Here is a 21259-nt window from a genome sequence, read left to right on the forward strand (position 1 = left end):
CAAATAAAGAGAAACAAAGTTTCCATAAAGGTGCAAATTCCTCCATTGCTTCTCCAGGACGAGAAAATAGTGTTCAAGCACAAAGTCTTATAATCACTATAATCTTATCTACCTTCTATAAATAAAATCTGTAACCCACAATATTTACCAAGATAACAAGACAAAGAACAAAGTATTTGTATTTGTATCTAATTACAATTTTAACAATCTTTAATTTAAATAACAAAAAGAAGATCAAAGTGTTCAATTAGCTATCTCTTGTACTAATTATATTTGACAAACGTTGAAATGTAACACAATTTTTACAAGAAAAATTTGTCCTAGTCTTTAATAATAGTTTTCCACAATGCTTTTACTTGATCAAAACAAGATTTTTAATCAGAATGACATAAGAACACTCTCACCATAAACCACAATGTATTCAACACAAATTTTGAATGCCAAAGATGTCTTTTTATTTGATCAAATTTGTATTATAACAATATGAACTCAAAGTTTCACTTTGCTCTTCACTTCGACAGAGTTTTGTTGCATAAGTTTAAAGATAATAGATAAAATTTATAATGAGCAACCTCATATATATAGGAGAGGGGAAATTAGATAATCTAGGAAAGCTAAAACAAACTATGGCTAAGTAAAAATGAGTCCTACTTGATTTAGAACTTTTTCACATTCTAGATGCAAACGTGTATATACAAAATGACACTTGAAGTGTGAATTGGAATTACAAAATGACACTACTAGAAATGCATAAAAATGGCTATGTGTATGAAGCCTCATCTTGCTTCCAACACTCTTCACCAATGGAGTGTTCATGTCCTCACTTGGTAGCCCATACTTTAAAATTCTCAAGTCTTGGTATATGGAATTTGATGTTTGAAATGGAGTTGTAGGAATGGATTTTGAAGAATTACTAGATTTAGACAAAAAAAAACAAAGGTGGGATTCAAGAAGTGAATTTTGGATTTATAAGTGTTATTTGCATTGGAAAAGCTTAAAAAACTTATAGGTGTAAATCGGGTTTGTAAACCTGATTTACACCTTGGGGTCAAACAAAGGCAAGTGATGACAATCGGATTTTCAAAACTGATTTGCACCACTGCAAAACAAAGAAAAAAAAAAAACATTGGACTTTGTGCATTTTGGGTTTATAAGCCTTCCATACACCATGAAGGAGGCGCTTGGTGTAGATTGGGGTTACGACCTCGATATACACTATAAAGGGGAGACTTAGTGTATATCGGGGTTACAACTCTGATATACACTATTTTCGTTCTCCTACTTACACCCAAAGGGAAGGACTTGGTGTAAGTCGGGGATGTAACGCTGCCTCACGCCAGAAACATGTGACTTAGATCTTTAGGCCTTAGGTGTAGTTTAGGTTTGTGAAACCCACCTACACCTGACATGAGTTTTCACATGGCTATGAAGAGTAAATCAGGGTTACAAACCCGATTTGCACTTGACTATAAAATTTTATAGGGAAGTGTAATTTGAGTTTTTAACCTCAATTTACACTTGTGTGCGCAAAAGAGGTGTACTTCGGATTTGTGAACTTGATTTACACTAAAACACAAAAACTAACTTAAAAGACCCCAAAAAATACTAGAACCTCTTAATCAAGATTTGAGGGTCCTAAATCATGTGTGAGGGGGAATACAAACTACCTTGAAAAGAGTGCTTAGAGCACATGGACTACAAATTGGACAAAATTTACAGGGGTTATCTTGTTTTTGTGACAACCAAATATGAGGAGAACAAATGGCTTTGATTGGGGACTTCCTTTCATCATTGAAATGATTGAAGAGAGAAGAATATAGAACTCTAAGTGCCTTTATCATCCATTGGGAGACAACGTCAAGCAACAAAAGACACAAAAGACAAAATGGATAACAAGAATTAACTAAAAACAACCTGCTGAAACAAGACTCAACTTTGTGCAACTACACTTATTTGAAAGGGAGACTAACCAACAATAAGAACTTGTTCAAATGAATCCATTAATTGGTACTCCAAAGTAGCTTCCCTTCTTCAACAAGGTGCCATGTTTGACATGATTATATATCACTAGGTGTAGATGAAGCACAAACAATAGTACAATGGGATGATGCACCGCTTCTTGAAAGAAATGAACAAACGCACTTGCATCCTCAAGTTGATCATATGTATTGCTGCTCCAAAGTGGATCAATGAATTTTATTGTTGCTAGTAAACTGCAAATGCATGCTTGATTCCATGTTCATATGTGTCCTCATTCTCAGGTTCAAGTGTGAATTTTGACATCTTGTTAGCTTCCAACCAAGATAGATGTCTTATAGGACATCCCCTTGATAGGACAAACTCTAAGCTCTCCTCAATTTCTATGCCTTTATTAACTAATTCCTCAACCACAACCTCATGTTGAGTGGAATGAGTTTCCTCATGCAATCCTAGTAAAAACATGGTTGCATAGCTTGCTTCATCTATTGGAATCCAAGAACACTGAGAGAGGGGGGGGGGGCGGTGAATCAGTGTTCTACCAGAATGTTCAGATTTAACCTTATTATAACATGCATTCACCAACTGGTAAACCGATACATATATAATTGAAAGAAGTAAAGCAATCAATGAACCAATCACACAAATGAATACCATAACACAAAGAGTTTATACGTGGAAAACCTCAAAGAGGAAAAACCACGGTGGGATTTGTGACCCACAATATGAATCCAGTGGCCATATGAAAAGATATTAAATAATATGGGGGCTTGCACATGCAAGAAGGCTTACTGCCTAGAGCACACTACTCATCACAAAAGAGTCTCACTGACTACAATCACTTTGAACAAGAGAACATAAAACTAAACTCATTTAATTCATCTACTAAACCTGATTAAGTTCCGGTTCAAGCTCTAACTATTTTGGTTCTGAAACCCTAAACCCTTACCAGAATAACCTTTGCAACCAAAATCATCAATAGATCATTACACATTATTGATCTCATACATAAATAATCTCATACACATGATCTTCACATTACTAACATCATCACACACACATATATCAAAAGTGATCTAACAACTAACCTATATACCCTTACAGTCCTTCATGACTCATGTTGGCTTACATAGATATTACAAAATGATTATACATGTCGGCTCATTACATATATACATAAATAAAAAAACAAATTGCCGATTGACGGATCTCCCAATGAGGTCGGCATCCAATACTGGTACCCTGTATGTAAATCATGTCAGCCTCCAATGCTGGTATTCATAGAATCCTTCCTACCGGTGAAGATACCTATTAGTGAAGTGTTTGCCTGTGAAGAACCAAACCAAAGAATGAAGCCAAAATATGTTACCATCAATGACAACATATGAAACTGATCAAATGAGTGTCAATTGCCAACAATCTTCCCCTTTGGCATTGATGGCAACACTAATGTGAAAAATGATAATGGTTTCCATCTGTCAGATTCACCCTGAGACTACTACCCTTGAGCTGAATATTCATTTGTGATCATGATCTGTACAAATACTCCATATCTCTTGATGTCAAGAATATATTTTTACCTATACTTCCCCCTTTGACATCAATGCCAAAAAATGCCAAAAACCGAGACGTAAAATGAAATTCTATACAAAGAATGTGTCCCAAAACTCCTTATCGAAGCTGAATATACTTGAAAATTTTAGGATAGGCTTTCTCCAAAAGCTCTAGATAAGTGTCCCAGCCAGATTTGAATGTATCGGATACTGATACAAGTTAAGCATATGAGCATGGGACTCTTTCTCCTTAAGCTCTACTGGTGTGGGATTGCCAACCATATCTATAGATTCCTTCTTATGTACACTCAAGGAGTCCAACCAGGGACTCACCAATCCTCTGAGCCCTTTAGATCTCGTTATGATTTTGTCTCTTTCCCTTTCAAGAGCTGAAATTTGAGCTTCTAATACCAAAATTTGCCAATCAATAGATGTAGTCAAATAATTGGAACCATCAAAAGAATTGACTATACCTACAATTTTATCCCGAGAGTCTTTAATGCCTTTATCTATATCTGCAATTAGTAATCCAGTGTTACAACATACTCTATATATATTTTTACATTTCCTTAAAGCATTATCAATTAACTTCACTTTGTTAGTAATCTCTTTCTTCTTTGATTCAATCAATTGATCAAAAGTGGCTCTCTTAGCTTGAGTGAATCTTACTAATGCCTTCTCGTTAGATATTTGCTGCAGTGATTGAAAATCCTTAGAAATGTGCTCAGTAATTATTTTGAGCTTGTCAGATGGGCTTGCTCCTTTGTCAAATTGGCACTCCAAGATAAGTTTGTACAAAATTGGAGTTGACTGATCAATTATTCCTTTGTCCACTGATCCTTCCTTCAGCATCTTTTGAGCAGCTATCATCATGAGTTTAGTATAACTTATATCAGTTGTAATCTTCTTCTCTACCTGGGAGGTGTCAATTGACAACAAAGATGTGTTGGCTACCGGTTCCCTGCTAGATTCCTCTCCCTTTTCCTTTGATGGTTTATTACCTTTAATAGCATCCTCTTTTACACCGGTGGCTTTGCCACTTGGTACAGTATCAGTTATTTTCGGTTCCACATTAACTGTATCCACAACCTATACATTCTAATATGAAGGAATATTGTCGTCAACATATGTAACCTGTACATTCTGTGTATCTATCGGTATATGTTCATTATCTACTTTTGCCAGTATCTCCTCCCTGTCCTGTACATTAGATTCTATCGGGATCTCTACATCCAATGCCTTAGTATCTTTCAAAATTATGGGTGAGGCACCCACTACACCTTTTCCTTTCCCTTCATCTAGGGTGTCATTAGTGTCTATCTTAGCTTTCAGTAAAGAGAATAAACCAGGGTTGTCAACAAAGAATTGTACCCATGCCTTGTGATTTTCATTGATTATTTCATTTACCTCACCTTCCATAAGACTAATTATCCTGTGCTTGCTGTGGAAAATAGTTTTGTCTGCAACTTCAAGGGTCATATCCAACTCATTTGGAGTAATTGAACCACAAGTAGTTAATAACTCTTGAATTTTTATGCGCTTGTCCTCCTCCATAGCAGATAGTCTCTTAGCATTTGGATTATCATACAGCTGTGTCGGTATTTAATTCTCAATTTCTAATAATTCCTTCTTAAATATATCTAGGTATAACAAGACTGCTTCCTCAATTTCTTTTTGCTCATCATCATCTAAGTGCTCATAATAGTATTATATATTTTTCAACATACCATCCTTGGTGATTTCATCTATCAGTTCTGCACAAGTCTTGAGAGGAATTATAGTTACATTATTGGTTACAATAGCAAGGTTTATGTCATCCATCTTCTTTCTTCTGCCAGTACTGGATGGTGCAGAAGGTGTAAGAGATGTTTCCTTTGGAGCTCTTTTCTTTGCAGGTTGGCTGGCTGGTACCTTGATTGTAACCTTTCTTACCGGTTGTTTCCTTGCTTCCTCCTTAGACTCCTCACCTTTCTTCCTCAATACTCTCTTGAATGCTAAGGGAGTGTCATCTTTAGTTCCAGAGTTTGATGGAATAGGTTCAATGAATATTTAAGGCTCTTTCCTCTTACTTTCTTTTGCCAGAACAACATCCATTAAGGCCTTGAAGTCTTGGGATGCTTGTTCAACAAATTTTCTGGCCTTACCTTCCTGTTTCTCCCTATTCTTCCAATTGAATTTAGTTTGAACCCTTGCTTCTTTTGCTTTGCAGTACTAAAAGACTTTTCAGCCTCATCAATAGGAGAATCAATCAACATTTTTGTATAAGCATCCAGAATCACAACATCAATCTCATACCCCATCTCCTCTATCCATATCTTCCAGGGTTTAACTGCTTCCATTAAGGTTTCATCCTTTTTGACCATAAAGAAGATCTCGGTTGAGTATTTGTCAACAATGTGTTTAGGAACCCTCTCTCTGGATTTCATTGTGCTTTCTGAAATGCCTAGAAATAACCCCAAACCTTATCATCTCACAAGCTACCCAAGCTAGCAATAGATTGCTTCAATTGCCTTCCTACCGAGATATCAAATGCCCACTATCTCTTCCCAAAACCAGGAGTTTCATTAAGGAAAAATAACATTAAGAAGACAATGAGATTCCCACACCAGAATATCCCCCTTTTCTCTCCTTTAATCTTTCTAGGGTTAATGATCAACTCATCATTCATCCATCCACATCGATCTATTTTCTTATTTTCCCTCATAATCTTATGTGCTGCATATATGCAAGAGCTAGAAACAAAATTGAGATGATTGGATTGAGTTACCTTATATCCAATGATCATATTTCCAAATTTGATGTCTTGATCAGTGATGGTGCTGACCCTTATCGAACTTCAGTCTGAAGTTGTGCCAGTGAATTTGTTAACTTGATCATTTGAAATATTTTTCTCCGGACGTTGACCAATATGAGACAAACTGATGATGGCCCTAATGTCCTCCTTCATGATCTTATAAGGCTTGTCCAACCAAATGAAATCTCCATGAACTCTGCTCAGTACATATCGGATGATCTCATCTTCGAATTCAGGGATATCAAGAATCCCAGTAAACCCTAGATCCTCAATGTGCTTGTATTCGGGTTTAATCTTTCCGGAGTCACCCGTCAAATCGTTCATGTACATATTCTTGATATCACTGTTACCCAGATCCTCAATGTGGCAGTGAATATATTCTCTAATATCTTCCATATAAACAACTCCTTCTGGAACACGCAAAAATGCACCAACCGAATCATCCAAGGTGGCAATATGCGGGTATTGCTTGAAAATTGGCCTGGGACGATCCTCAACCTCGACAATAGTTGGATTTGCAATGAAAGTAGGTGCAGAGGATGATCCCACTTCCATGATGAAAGATGATTGCGATAAATACTCGAGAAATGGTTGCCAGTGAATAACCCTAGAGAATTCTTCCGAGAGCTGGTGGAATAACTGATGAAGATTTATGATCGCATTGAATCACCTTAGACTTGTACTGTATCACTCTAAATGCAGTGTGATAAAAAATAAAGTGGATTCAACCTTTTAACCTTTCCAAAAAAACCCTAATCCGTCATTGATATAAATGTCTTCTTGTGAAACATACCAGATCTCAGTCGGACAACTCCATACTAGATAAACCTTTTCCAATGTCTAGAAATTCTTCTAGATCTTGTTCCCGGGGCTTATGCAATATTTTCATGAAATTTGCCTACCCCTAAGGCATATGCCTCAGTTACTGGATGAGCTTCCTGCCGGTGTAGGAGCAATCTCCTCTACCGGTTGAGTAACCAGAGCAATTCCATCTGCTGATCGATCATCTGACTTCTTGACCCATTTCTTGGTATGATCTTGTTGGATTTCATTGATCTTCTCTTTTCCTTTATCCTTTGATCCATCATTGCTAACTGATGGATTTTTTCTTCTACAAAACTTAGCTATGTGTCCAATCTTGTTGCATACATAACATGTAACATTGTTCTTTTGAATTGCTTTGCTATAACTAGTATAATTGCTTGACCTGCATTGATTAGCCATATGTCCAAATTTTCCACATGCATGACATTTAACATTCATTCTGCAATCTTTTGTGTTATGACCATACTTATTGCATTTGGAACATTGATTGGGAGTAGAGTTATAGTTCTAATTTGCTCTATTTCTATATTTGCCTAGCCATATGACCAAATTTATTACAAACAAAGCATCTACCATTGAATTTGTAAGCATTGAGCTACCTTACTGATGTCTTCTTGTTCCGGTTGTTTTGATCTTCATTGGCAGTATCGGAGCTTTGACCTTGTTCAAATCCAAGTCCACTGGAATCTCCATTATGTCTTTGGCTTTCCAATAATTAATTAAGTTGTACTGAACTAACATTTAATTTGTCCTTGTATTCATTTGCAATAGTCAGGTCATCTCTTAGAATTATCATCCATCTTTCAAGTTCTTGTTCATTGCTTTGGGATTGTACTAAATCTGTTCTTAACATATCATTTTCATGAGCCAACCGAATGCATTCTTTAGATCTATCTTTTAGAGATCTCCCAAGGTTTTCTTCATTCATCTTCCAGTCTTCAATCTCCTTTAACATCCTCATAGTTAGGGCTTGCATTTCATTCCTCATGACAACATTCTCTTGACTCAGATTCTGACATTTTCATTAAGGACATCTTTCTCTTCATTATCCTGATTTTGTAGAAGTTCCTTCTTCCTAGCTTGAATAGATGAAAACTTCTTCTATAGGATAATAATGAATTCCTTGGCAGAATTCAATTCATCTTGTAACTTCAAGTTCTTCATCCTTTGAACATCATAATCTTCAAGTGCTACCTCAAGTTGCTTCTCCATACTCATTTCCATGGATTCTGGATTCAGTTTCTTCCTCAAGCTGTTAGACTTGTTCCAAGACACAAGGCTCTGATACCAATTGTTAGAATATAAGAACACTAAGAGGGGGGGGTGGGTGAATCAATGTTTTGCTAGAATGTTCATATTTAACCTTATTACAACATGCATTTACCAACTGGTAAACCAATACATATATAATTGAAAGAAGTAAAACAATCAATGAACCAATCACATAAATGAATACCATAACACAAAGAGTTTATACGTGGAAAACCTCAAAGAGGTAAAACCATGGTGGGATTTGTGACCCACAATATCAATCCATTGGCCATATGAGAAAATATTACATAATATGGGGGCCTGCACATGCAGGAAGGCTTACCACCTAGAGCACACTAATCATCATAAAAGAGTCTCACAGACTACAATCACTTTGAATAAGAAAACATAAAACTAAACTCATTTAATGCATCTACTATGCCTGATTGAGTTTTGGTTCAAGCTCTGACTATTCCGGTTCTTAAACCCTAAACCCTTATCAGAATAACCTTCGCATCCAAATTCATCTACATATCATTACATAATATTGATCTCATACATTAATGACCTCATACACATGATCTTCACATTACCAACATCATCACACACACATATATCAAAAGTGATCTAACAACTGACCTATATACCCTTACAGTCCTTGATGACTTATGTTGACTTACATAGATATTACAAAATTATTAAACATGTCGGCTCATTACATATATACATAAATAACAAAATGAATTGCCGATTGCCAGATCTCCCAATGATGCCAGCCTCCAATACCGATAGCCTGTATGTAAATCATGTCAGCCTCCAATGCTGGTATTCATAGAATCCTTCCTACCGATGAAGATACCTGCCGGTGCCGGTGAAGTGTCTACCGGTGAAGAACCAAACCAAAGAATGAAGCCGGAACATGTTGGCATCAATGACAAAATATGAAACCAATAAAATGAGTGTCAATTGCCAACATCATTACGTTGTTCACAAACCTTAGATTCGAGAGATTTTAAGTTGTGATGAAGACTTGAGAAAAAATGCTCTATTATGCTTGTGAAAAGTTCTTCATCAAGTTACTTGCTATCTCCACATGCACAATATGTCCAAGTTCATGACCTTTAAATATAGATGCATTATTCTCATTTTGTTCAAATTGAATGGTACCTTCATGCATGTCCATTTTTTCACATCTCAGGACATGACTGTCCTCCTTTACTGATACTTTGTAAAAGTGGCTTTCAACCTCTCGTTGTTTTTTACCCATGATATCTTGCTCAACAAATCATTGATAACACATTGATGATATATGATAGTCACCAACTATGTTTTCTTCCTCCTCTTGGAAAAGATTAGAAAGATCACTTTTCTCAGATTCGGAGTTCTCCACTGTTATATTCACTAGTGGTGCCTCAAGTGCAAGCCCTTCTAGTGGTGAAGGAAGATTATTTTGATTCTTTGTAACGTAATTAGAAGTAGTATTTGGATACGGCCTCCTTGGAATGTTTTTGTAAGGAGAAGACAATAAACCTTGAGCTATTTTCTTTTTGAGTGCAAGCAACTCATTAGCCAACCTTTACACCATGGGAATTGTTCTGTTAGTAGATGATGATTCCAAAGGAGAATTTTCTTTGAACCCATTTGGCTCTATCTTTATCTTACCTGCAAGGATAAGATCATCTTCAATGTAAATTGATAAGGTTTGTGTAGCTTCAAGGTCTCTTAGAACTACTCTTCTCAACAATAAACTCACCTCAAGTGACTGAGCGTTGATGAAGAAGCACATCAAATTTTCAGCAGTGGGTTGAGCCACCATTGGAATTATACTAGACAACTTATTAAATTTAGCCACAAACTCCCACATGGGTTCTTGTGCCTCTTTTTTCATTTGAGTCAACTATGCTAACAATGCATGATCATCTTCTATAGGCTTGAACCTCTCTTCAAACTTTGTTTTGGGTGTTTGCCAATTGGTGATGGTTTGTGGTGCAAGATGGTAGAACTAGTCAGCAGTAGCACCTTGGAGTGTCTCAACTCTAAGAAAACTGCATTTAAAGTAAAAAGAAGCAAGATGTTCATTCGAATTTTGTTTTCCACCCCCATAGAAATTGGGAATATTCTTCCGCGAGCCATTAGGAAGAGCATGTAGAGGTGGAGTTAGATTCAATGGACCAAAAGCATTCCCCCAAGGACCTTGGGAAACCATTTTACTTGTGCTTGGTGAAAGCTTGAGAAATGACAAGAACATAAATTTCAATGAATAGGATACTGGTATAATTCAACCAAATTATTGAGGCCTTTGGATGCGTATTGTATCCCCAGCCGAGTCGCCAAAAATTGTTGGATGAAAATTTTATAAACTGGGGAAGTTCACAAAATTGTGGTTTCAACCACAATATGCGAGATTAAATCTCTCTTAATTATAAGGGAAGGCTCCCCCTTTTGCTTAATATTCTCTTTAATATAGAACCAAATACAAACTGTGATTCCTAATCTAGACTCGGGTGGTACATCATCCTATATATATATATATATATATATATATTTTTTTTTTTTCAGAAAAGAAGTTATAATTTGGAGAAGTAATGATTAATACAACTTTGGTCTATAGAATGATAAAAATAAAGAGAAACCAAATTTCCATAAAGGTACAAAGTCCTCCATGGCTTCTCTGGGACAAGAAAATAGTTTTCAAGCACAAAATGTTATAATCACTATAATCCTATCTACCTTCTATAACCTACAATATTTACCAAGATAACAAGAAAAAGCACAAAGTCTTCGTATTGCTATCTAATTATAATTTTAACAATCTTAACTTGAAATAACAAAAAGAAGCTCAAAAAATTCAATTAGCCATCTCTTGTAGTAATTCTATTTCCCAAATGCTGAAATGTAACACAGATTTTACAAGACAAAATTTGTCCTACTCTTTAATAATAATTTTCCACAATTTTTTTAGTTGATCAAAACAAGATTTTATAATGGGAATGACATAATAAAACTCTCACCATAAATCAAAATGTATTTAACATAAAGTCTGAATGCTAAAGATGTCTTCTTATTTGATCAAATTTATAAAATAACAATATGAACTCAAAGATTCACTTTTCTCTTCACTTCGACGGAGTTTCATTGCATAAGATTAAAGATAAAAGATAAAATTTACAATGAGAACCCTCATATATATAGGAGAGGGGAAATTCTCTAATCTAGGAAAGCTACAACAAACTATGACTAAGTAAAAAATGAGTCCTTGACTTATAACCCGTGCACATTCTAGATGCAAAAGTATATATACAAAATAACACTTGAAGTGTGAATTGGATTTACAAAATGATGCTATTAGAAATAAATAAATCTAACTAAGTTTCTAGAGCCTCATCTTGTTTCCAACATTATTCACCAATGGAGTCTTCATGTCCTCACTTGGTAGCCTGTATTTTAAAATTCTCAAGTCCTGGTATATGGAATCTGATGTCTGAAATGAAGTTGCAAGAATGGATTTTGAAGAATCGTAGGATTTAGACAAAAAAATAAAGGTGTTTTTCAAGAAGTACATTTTAGACTTATAAGTTCAATTTGCATTAGAAAAGCTTAAAAACCATATTGGTGTAAATCGGGCTTGTAAACCCAATTCGTACCTTGGAGTCAAACAAATGCAAGTGGTGGCAATCGGGTTTACAAACCCAATTTGCACCACTGCAAAACAAAGAAAAAATAAAAAATGTTGGACTTGGTGCATGTTGGGGTTATAACCCCGCCATACATTATGAAGGAGGGGCTTGGTGTAGATCAGGGTTACTACCCCGATATACACCATGAAGGGGAGACTTGGTGTAGATCGGGGTTACAACCCCGATATACAGTATTTTCCTTATGTATTGGCATTAGTGTAAAGTGGGGTTATAGCCCTGACTTACACCAAAAGGGAAATACATGGTGTAAGTAAGAGTCGTAAACCTGACTTACACCAAAAAAAGGTGTGACTTATATCTTTAGGCCTTAAGTGTAGGTTGGGTTTGTGAACCCGACATACACCTGACATGAGTTTTCACATGGCTATGAAGTGGTGTAAATCAGGGTTATAACCTGATTTGCACTTGACTATAAAATCTTGAAGGGACATGTAGTTCGGGTTTGTAACCCCGATTTACACTTGTGTGCACAAAAGAGGTGTAATTCGGATTTTTGAACTCGATTTACACTAAAACACAAAAACTAACTTAAAATACCCAAGAAAAGACTAGAACCTCTGATTCAAGAATCGAGGATCCTAAACCACACATGAGGGAGAATAAAGACTACTTGAAAAGCCTACTTAGAGTACATGAACTACCAATTGGACAAAATTTGTAGGGGTTATCCTATTTTTGTGATAACAAAAAATGAGGACAATAGACATAATGATAGATTATTTACCAATTGGCGAGAACCTAGGAAAAGGGGATGAAAATAATCTTATAACAGTAAGGACAGAGTATGCCTAGGTTGTGTCTAGACTCAAAAGGCATTGCCACAAAAGTAATGGTGCTTTCACACCAAATATGAATACTAAGATAAGTATGTTACGACTGTTACAAACTAGGAATGATAGAGATTAGATTTGAAGAGATCTTAGAGCATGATAGTATTTTCCTTGACAAAGATGTTAATGATAAGTTTAAAGCAGATACAAGATAACATTGATTAAGTTGTTGGCAAAAGACACTATTCAGGTGATTCTCCGGTGAAGATTGAGGATGTCTGGTGCATGAGATTTCTTTGGAGTTGTCATTGATGGCAACTCAACCTATTGATCTTATCCAATATGGAGTTTGAGATATCCGGATGCCTTGAGTAAGTTTTGGTATAAGTCCGTCGGTGATACTCAGTGTACAGTTTTGGTGAACAATTCTCATTTCCATTGATGTGTTTTTGGCTTTAGTGTTCAAAGTTAAGTTTTTTGAGTATGAGAAGTAGATTAGCATGCAATTATATCCTCTGGTGTTGATTCTTAAGAATGTTAGAGGGTCTGGTATCTGGTAGAGCAGTAAAACCGGGTTATCTTCATAATTGGTGGTGTAATGTGTGGACCGAATTATTTGAGGTGATTTTGGTGGTTGTTGGTAAGTTTGAGGTAATTGGACCGACTTATGGGAAGTGTGTGATCATATGTTTTGGATCCAGTATATGGTTTTGCGAAGATTTGAGCCGACTTGAAACTACACGTTTCATATTTTGATATTTTGAGAAGTCGACTAGTTGGAGATTTATTTTGGTGGTACGGATATATAAGATGGTGTTGGGTGATCTTTGAGGATGTATATATGTGTGTGAATTTTTTTTTTGGTGCGATTGAGTGTAGTTTCACGTGCACATCTTGAGTGTTTATGATCCGGTACTTGGTAGTAGAGCAGAACAAATCAGTTTATCAGTACACTAGAAGTGGATCACTTTGTGCCTAACCGGAACTCGTTTGGAATAGTTAGATGCTACTTTTTAGTTCATTAGTCATCACAATTAATTTTGTATTAGCTTGTAAGGCTAGCCCTTTTGTAATTGAGCAGTGAGCTCTAGGCAACATGCCTAAATGCATGTGCTTTCCTCTCATGTAATATTGTTCTACTACTGGCCATAGTATAATAATATTGTGGGTTCAAATCCCATCGTGGTTTTTCCCTTTTTGGGTTTACATGTAAAAATCTTGGTGTTATGGTTGTATGTTTTGGTTTTTGTTTCTACACTTTGCTTTCAGTTATTTGTATCTGGTGGTTGAAGAATTAGCTTATTAAATCTGTGAATTGCAAAACACTGATTCACCCCCACTCTCAGTGTTCATTGATTCCAACATAAGTCACATTCCAAGGATTGCAATAAAAGAGAAAATATAGTTCACAATGCATAAAGGTAACTCATAAGGAGATGACCTTCATATCAAAAGGACAAACACAATCATTTTTAGGACCCAAAAGACAATGGTTTTCATTCTTAGTTGGAGAGAGAGATATATGACAGTGAGTCACAAAGATAATAGATAAGCAGGCTCATGCATAGGGTCAAAATAACTCAAAAAATTCTCAAGACCATATCAAGTTTGAGCTTCAGTTTGACCCTATGAAAAATGAGTTTTTGATTAGTTTGTAGTAGTCCTTTATTTTGCATCATTAGATTTGTTAGCTACTAGTTGATGCAACGTTTTGAGCAGTTAACCATTAGTTACAAGAAGTTTTGACCCTATTTTTGCATGTTCTTTAATCAATTTTGACCCCAAGGGCTAATTAAATGCAATATGGAGATCAAAACAAAAAGAATTCAGTTCAAGCTGAGATCAAGGAGGCAAAATCAATCTCATCTTTCAATCAGTTAGAAGCTTCATTTTCTATAAAGTCTTCTTCTCATCTCTCTTTTCTCTAGTTCTTTTCTTCCTTTCAACATGTATTGTAGACTAATTTTGTCTCTTTCATGCTTAATGGTAGACCTATAACTCATTTTATGAGTTTGTAATAGTAGATTCCTTGTATTTTCAATAAAGAGTAGTGTTTTCCTTTTGAATATCTCTTGCCTCACTCTATGGATGTATAAAATGATATTTTTCTTCTGATTTGTATCCAAATCCTTTAAATTTTGTCTTTTTGAAACATAAATGATGCTAGAACTACATAGTTGGTGTAGGTTATATGCTGTGTGTGGTTGTTTTCTCAATGAGTTTAAAGTTGTGAAACCCTATTTATTTCAAGTAAAACACAGGAAAACTAGTTCCTTCCTATGAATTAATTATGCATTGAATTGTTCAAAGGTGAGTTGTGAATGAATTCAAGTTCTTATTGAGCTTGATTGTGAGTTAATCAAGTTGCAATCTTAGTTAGTTTTTGTGCATCACCTCCTCCTAGGGTAGTTTTCAATTTTAAGCAATCCTTCTATCCTTTTTCCTAGGAAATCAATAGTTTTTAGGAGGTACATCAAGGGAACCAACTCACTCTAGAGATTTACCTTCACTAAAAGCAACCCATAGGCTCAAAGGCATTTTTGTGTTTCATAGGATTGTTGAGCTCCCAACTTAGCATCTAGATGCAATCCTTTGTGACAATAGTTTTTGACATGCTCGGTGAGACTGTTGGGACAATTTTAGTTTAAATATTTTCCACACAATTCTAATTTTTGGTTTGAAAATCAATATTTTTAGCCTTTGGAGGCAAGATCCGCACACACCTGGTGCCTCAAGGTTCAAATATTTTGGTTTCGAAGACACAAGTGCTGGTATGTTTCAAAACAATCATTTATTCCAATTTATAGCTCTTTGAATGAGTAGAAATGTCAAATTTTTATGGACAATATGTATACCCACCGCCATATTATGAGAATAATGTCCATGAGTCTTTTTATCAACCATATATACACAACCGCAATGCTGATTTTTATCTAAATAGACCTGCTACAATAAGTAACTAGCATGCTTATGATTCTTAGCACCCATCCACCCCTACTCAATCTTCTTGGCAATGTGTATATGCTTAAATCCAAACCCAAGAAGCCCATCAAGCTGAAAATCAACATCCATATGCTCAAAGTCAACCTCAAAAATTTGACAGTATGGATTTTAGTGAAATAAAGAACAAGATATTTGGTTACAATGAACAACTGAGAGAAATTGAATTCCAATTGCGAGAACAATTGTCCTATCTAAACTATGAATGACAATATTAATATGATTATGAATGCTCACATGTTTATAACTTTGAATATCAACAAGAATATGATTTGGAAAATGAGCAGGTAGATTACCAGGCTTATATTTAAGAATAGCAATATGAAATGCAAAAAAGACAATTTGAGGAGAAGCTTGAACCAAAAATCTCTGCAAAAGAGGAGGAGATGAGAGTAAAACTTGCCAAATAGGATGTTCCCAAGGTTGAGATATCAAGTTTTAGACAAGGTGAGTCTCCTAGATCTCCTAAATTTGTAATTCCAAGTTTTAGGAGTCCTCACTCATTTCAAGAGCCTGTTATTGAACAAACTCATCTTGTAAAAGAAAATCCTAGAATGTTTGCATTCCCAAGTTTTAGAAACTCTTCCTTAGTATAAGAACCCGTTCTTGAACAAGTACATCTTTATGAAGAGTCCATTGAGGAAGCCCAATCAACTCTTCATTTTCCAAACCCATTCTTTGGGAAAGAGATTCCTCTATTCAATACTTTATGCTTCTTAAAAGATGAGTTCATTTATGAGCCAATTCAATCTATAGTTCCTCTAGAGCAACCTTCCCCAAAGATAGTGCAACATAAAGAACCCAATGATGTTTTGATTCCACAAAACAATCAAGTTATAAAGTAACTAAAGAAAGCATTTAGTAAAGAAAAAATAGATCTCTTACCTATTAATATGCATACATATGATGTTCAAGATGATAGGTCAGATATATTACAAGAGATTGGAAAGGTTTTAGATGATGAACAACAAGTTCTAGATCATGAAAAGGCTCATAATTGTTAATTTATAATTGATTTGTTTGATGAGTTACCACTTTTTGTGAAGAATGAACATAATAAAACTTAGATTACAACCATACCAACTTCATGACAACAAGAAGAAGTTCAAAATATTGATGTTTTGAGTCCTCAAGAGAGCTACAATAAGGTAAAAGATAGTCCTCTCCCACAAAAAAATGAGAATGAGAATGAAGAGGATTCATTTTGGGATGATCTTGAGATATTTGTGTCAAGTTTAGATATCAATCATTGATATCTAGAAGAAGAAAAACAAGAGCAATAGGTTATTGTTAAAGATTTAGTTGTTTAATCTCACTTTCAAGCTGATTTTTTAGATGAACTTCCTTTATTTGTTGGCGACTGTGGAGATAACATGTCTGTACTAATACTAAAAAGGGTAACAATTCAGACATCAACCACATTCTAGTTGATTCTGAGGAGGAGGCTGAAGAAAACAAGAAGGTTGAGGGTCAGGATAAAGAAGGGGAGGGTAACTTGGTGATGGGCAATATTGAGGTCGTGAATACCACAAGTTTGCAAAAGGAGGATAAAGGGGATAAAAGTGGCAGTGGTGACAATGATACTATTAAAGCCTTCTGTGAGACCATCGCTACCATGGTGAAGGATATCAACAATTTGAAAATAGATATGTAGGCTATTGCAAGAGTTACGGTTGGTGATAAGCCCTTGGCTGAACATGTTAAAGAATTGGTTGCCGTTCTGCATAATGCGGAAGCTATTGAATGTATGGTTGGAAAAATCATAGCTACGGAAAAAAAAGGTCAATGAGATGGGAGATAGAAAGGAAATGGAAAATAAAATGAATGACTTCAGCAGCAGAATTGATAGGTTGGAACTCAACGTCAAGGAGATTGTAGACCAAAATTTCCAAATCCTCAAATCGTCGGTGGACAACATGAACATCCTTATCAACAGGTTTGAGAACAATGCAGAGAAGGATGGTGATAAAGAGCAGCTGGACAAGAAGGGTCATGAAAGGAGGACCAAAGCTAACACAAAGATCAAGGGCGACATCAAAGGTCATGAGCTGGAGGAACTGAAGACCTCAGTGAACAACATGAAACAAATGGTTGTTCATGCTGAGGAAATTATGAATAGTATTTAGGTCTCTGTTGGTGTCCTAGGTTCTATCTTTTTGCTGTCTCTGTGCTTTCCTTTTGCTGTCTGTTCTGGCTTTTTAATGATATGTTATGTTAGTTGATCCCTTTCGGTGGGATAATTTTGTCTTTTTGAAGTGATCAGGCACTTTTTTCTAGCAATTTTGTTCTCCTGGCTTGTACAAGGTTCGGGTACCTTTCAAATACCTGCTTTTACTTAATCAAAACATGTCTGTACTAATACAGTTGGAAAGTTGTGATCAGAAAGAGCATGTAAATGATATTTACAGAGTATTGATCCATGAGAAAATAGTTGAGGATGACGTTGTTGTAAAGATTCAAGAGTCTATTGTGCATGGTAGTTTTGTTCAAATGGAACAAAATTCTGAACAACAAGCAGTAATGGTTAAAGAAGCAAAAGATTAAGTGGAAACCAACAGAGAAGATTCAATGATGAGAATTTCTAGAGGATTCCCAATAAGACATCTATCCACAATAGAGGCCAACAAGACATCAAAAGTCAAGCTTACATCCAAACCCAGAGATTCAATGAAAGGATATCATTCTCAACTTGACTATGCCCATTCAAGTAGCAGTATGTATGAGAAATATGAAGAGGTAAGCCACATTATTTTAATTCTTGGAGCAGTATTCTAATATTGTGTGAAGCACCTCTTCATTGTTCATCTTTTCTCAACTATTTACAAGTTTTGAAGCATTCCAGGTTGGGAGGAAAAGGAATTTATTTTCAAAAACCAGTGAATAGTTTTGTTTAAAAAAGTTCCATTATTGGTTAGGGTAGGGTAGAGTATGTTTTCATTAAGTCTTTCCCTTCCTCTAAGTGTTGATGCACATGTTTTAGTTTGGTTTTCAATTTTGTAGTTTAGTTTATGCTATTCAATGCTTTTAACAACTACGTCAAGGTCTAAACATGAGTTTTCCCAAGCCATAATTGACTCCTATACCCAATGGATGCTGAAAGGCTATTGGTTTCCATGTTTAGCAAGGAAACAACCCCGAGAGGTTGCCAAAATGTTACCTATTTTTGACTCTCAAGTGAAAAATAGCCTTCTAAAGTGATGTATGTTTTATCATGAAGTTTTAGAAGAGATTAAATTTTTAAAAGGGAGAAAATGTCACTACATATCACCTTTGTCTTGTGCGGTCAAAATAAATATTAAAAGGTGAATATATATTTTATTGTCAAAAAGACTTACAAGAGGACAAAAATCCATTTCAATAGTTTTTGTTGCCAAAATTAATAAAGCATGAATAGTGTTTTTTTAACTAGGAAAAGCCTTAATAAGACTTACTCCATGTTGAAAGTCAAAACACTTCACGTTTTAATGAAAGAGAGAAATCAAAGTTTGAAAAAAGGTCAAGCTTTTGCATGAAATGTTAGGGTTCCCATAAGCTCCACTTTCAGTTTGTGTTCCATCTTTTGTTTCACCATGGAAATGGAGTTCTCTAGGCCAACAAATTGCATGCAAGGCTTTCACATGATTGACACACCACCAATAATTCATCAAGATGAAGTTCTCAAGGGGATGCAAAGGTGCACACATAAAAGGAGCAGTCACAAATCTCCACACTATTGTAAAGAAAGAGTAGTCAAACAACCTGTGAAGGTCGAGGCGAAGAGTGCTTGGAACAACATGCATGAAGATCTATATTAAGGTGGGGTTTTTTAAACCCATACTTTTCAAATAAAGTGAGTTTCTTCTTGCATCCTTTGGAAATATCTGTGTAAGGGTGTTGTGAATTGTATTTGAGTCTTTGTCATAAGCATGATGAGTATCCATGTCCTAGAAGAGAGCTCTTTCTTCATTGTTTATAACAGCCATTAGATGTGTAGTAGGGATGAATGATGTATTTGTTGTGGTGGCATAAGGAACTGGTTATGACAATATTCTTATAAAGAATGAGGGTTTGTTACAACTCTCAAGATAATGTTTGTGACAAGGATAATATTGAACACCAATGCAAACTCATATCACAACCATCAAGGGAAACCTCAACCAATTCAAACTATTTCATATGGGTTGAATAGTTATACAGTTACAAAAAAACAAATAAAAGGGGACAACCTTTTAGTAATGAGGTTAGAGAGAAGACAATTTCAAAGTTTGCTGCAAAATAATTATAAGAAGACACTGCCAAAAGAGAAAAAAGATAAAACACTGCCAATCAAAACACTGTAACAAAGCACGATGAAGAGATATGATGCCCTTAGGAGTTTATAGATATTCATTCATGGAGTTCACTATCAAACTTACATAACCTAAGGACAATTAAAGTAAGCATGCACAGTCCTAGGAGATAATGATTCAAAGAACCAATTCTACTCATGATGGTTCAACAATGAATTCCATATTGATCAAATGCACCAAAGGAAAAAGGAAACACCGTTAAAGACTCCGCCTCAATCATAAAAGACCAAATGTTGCAATCTATAAAAATGACAGAGACTCCAAGGAATGCATGATTTGCAAGAAAAACCATTTTTACAAAAGTAAGGAATGGAGTACAATAAATCTTTGTGACAACAGCCTAAAATATCATAAATTGAGTTTTTGATATAGCCATAAAGTAATAAATGAAAGATCAAGAACAAAGGATGCCTTGGAATTGGGCATTGTTGCTACTAGGATATGTTGTTTTTCATTGATGTCAACATATTCCCGTGTTTTGGTGTTGTAGAGAGTTGGTTTCAGTGATCCATAAGTCTTCTTGATTTTATCACTTGATCCAGTGACTGCATTTGAGGTTTCTGGTTTTTCTGTTCAGTGGCTAGCAGAGTTTGGTTTTTGATTCAGTGAGCTCTGGTATGATGACATCTTGTGCTGTGGATTTGGGATAATGTTTTGGATGTTTGTGAGTATCTTCATGTCAAGTGGTTCGTGATTTGGTGCTCCGGAAGCTATCTTTCTTATCCAAGTTGCTACTGTTGAGTTTTCTTGAACGTTAGTGTGTTGATCGATGAAGATTTGCATAAGTGGTGTTGGTGCAGCTATTGTAGATGGTTATAACATGCTTTTTGGTGTTTCCTAATCATGTCCTATTTGTATTAGTGATCACAATTGATTATTGTGCAAGTTTTTGGTGATTTTCATGATTCGGTGATGTTCTTCGTGTTATGAGGTATTTTGGTGGTGTAACATGTTGCGGTTGGTCTTGGTATGATTTCCAATGGCGATGAGACTTTGGAGATTTGATTTAGGTCCTTGTTATACTATCCATGTCATTATATTGGTCTGATGGTTGTTTATGTAT

The sequence above is a fragment of the Cryptomeria japonica genome, chromosome 10, assembly GCF_030272615.1.
Source record: "Cryptomeria japonica chromosome 10, Sugi_1.0, whole genome shotgun sequence".
In the NCBI taxonomy this organism is placed as follows: Eukaryota; Viridiplantae; Streptophyta; class Pinopsida; order Cupressales; family Cupressaceae; genus Cryptomeria; species Cryptomeria japonica.